The following is a 2,456-nucleotide window of genomic DNA, read 5'->3' as shown; positions in this document are numbered from 1 at the left end:
ATAAAGAGACATGGATACTGGGCACAGTGTCTCCAGGATTGTTTTCTTTATTTTGTGTGCAGTTTTAAACGAATGATAATGATGGATACGGAATTTGAGAGGGTGGACATGGATCTTTAATGAATTTTTTTCCTTTTTACCCATAGATAATTACCCGCTTTTTTCAAAAACCCTAATTTAAGCTTCTTCTCTGTATCGTCATTCTCAAAGAGGTTCTCAGAGAATATAGAGAGGCACTCTCTTTTCTTGCTCTTTCTCTATCTCTGTCTTCATCTTCTCTTATTGTGTTCTTCTTCTTCTTTTAATTGGGGTAAAAAGATCAAATCCAACACTTATTGAATCTTCCAATTTACACAATAAAAATTTTAGATGGAAAAAAATAAAAAATTCAAAAAATTACGTAAGTAAATTGTACCCAGAAAATTTTGAATTGGCAAAAGCAGAGTTTAGCAAGTATAGCAGGTATCATTCCTCCACCGTCTTTTAGCAAAGGGAAGGGTTAGGCGTCAAGAAAGGAGTAAAAGACAGAGAGAAGGAAAGGAGGGTATGAAAGAAATGTTTATTTTAGTGATTTTGCATAATATTTTAGTCTTGTCCATGTGTATTCAAACATAAAATTGGACATTATATTAGTGTATTATACATTATATCCGAATACAATACATAGAAAATAATTTTAGTATTTCTATTCTATTGTTTCTGTCTCAATATCATGTTTTATCCTATCCACAAAATAAATGCAGTCAAAATGATCTAAATTGTAGTGATTTTCTAAGCACGCATTTCAAATTTGAAATTATGGCGGATAAATCTCCATCATGACTATGAGAAGAATTAGACGTAACATATACAAGTGGATTAGTCCAACTAGAATAAAATCCATCATTTACAAACTCTATCCTTATCTTTTATTTAACTGTATTATATTTGATTTGCTCTATTTGTCTTTCTTTCAAGGTGTTTGGAAATCTCTTGGTAGAAATTGAATTCAATTCCAGTATTTGAAACAAAAATTATTAAATTAATTTAGATAGAATTTAATTCAATTACGTTATTTTCTCTCAAAATCAATTCCGACCCAAATAGGTCCGATTTGGAATTCCATTTCATTGGGATTTTACTTAAAATTTAAAATATCTAAAATATCCTTATAATTTAATTACTTCTTCTTAACTTTCATCACTCACATTCTTTCAATGCCTCCCACCTTCCAACACACTCTCTCTTCTCTTACCACCTTCATTCTCTTTCCTTCCCTTCCCTTTCCTTCAAGTCACTTAATATAATATATACCTATTTTGAAAGGTCTAGTATGTAGATCTAAAAAAATTATCCACACGCATAGATTTTATGTGTTTAACTTAGATTAATGACACCAAGTATTTGTCAATATGTCTGAAAATTTCAAGTGAAGTTGTGTTAATCATGACACCAGCAAAAAGTGGCATAATTTTGTTCCATTTTAATAACATAGATTAGTTGCTATAATTTGCCATTAATAACTAGTTTTGTTTTACTTGTTATGTCCTTAGACCACTCAACAAGTTATGTTTTAGTAGTTCATGTTTATTTTCTGTTGTTGGTTTATCGTGGGAATCAAACATGAAGAATGATGCAGAATTTAAAGTCCACAAACTAATTGGCAAGTACATCGGATCATACCAAGTAATACCTTAGGTGAGTGAGGGTTGATCCCACGAGGATTGATGGACCAAGCAATAATGATTGAGTGATTCACTTAGTCAGACAAGCAGAAAATGATGTTTTGGAGTTCAAAAGCATCAAACAGTGATTTAGAAAGCAAATAGTAAAATTGGTGTGAAAAGATATGTGAGAAAACAGTTAAGGCTTTAGAGTTGTTTATTTTCTGGATTTCTATTTCTTACCAACTATTTGAATCATGCAAGATTCAATTTATGGCAAACTGTGATTGACTAAACCTAATTTCTCAATGATTTAGTCTCCTCTAACCTAGTCAACCGTCAATCCCTTGGTCACTTAATTTCGATTAAAGGTTTAAGTCCAATTCTAGTCTATTAGCCACAAAAACCTAATTACCCAAATATAAGAGGATTATATGTCACGTATCTCGTTAAGTCCAAGCAATTAATGTTTAGGAGGAATTACTTTCAAGCTTTTGTCCAAGTAAATTACTTTTCCAAGATTTAACAAGAACTCAATTAGAAAAAGGGTTATCTTCCAATATACCCTAATTCCTAGGATGAAGAACGAAAGCAAATCCTTGAAATTGAAATCAATGCATTAATTAAAATAGAGAGGCAATAGTATTAATCCATAGAATAAACAGAGCTCCTAACCTTAACCAAGGAGGTTTAGTTACTCATGACTCAGAGAGAAAACTAGGATTCTAAAAAGTGTAAACTATGGAATGAAGTGCGTAAGAGAAAAGATCCCCGAAGGGCTAAATATTTTTCCTTTTATATCTGACCTAATTT

This window comes from Arachis ipaensis, chromosome B05, assembly GCF_000816755.2.
Source record: "Arachis ipaensis cultivar K30076 chromosome B05, Araip1.1, whole genome shotgun sequence".
NCBI lineage: Eukaryota > Viridiplantae > Streptophyta > Magnoliopsida > Fabales > Fabaceae > Arachis > Arachis ipaensis.
Note: the sequence above shows the minus strand (reverse complement) of the source record.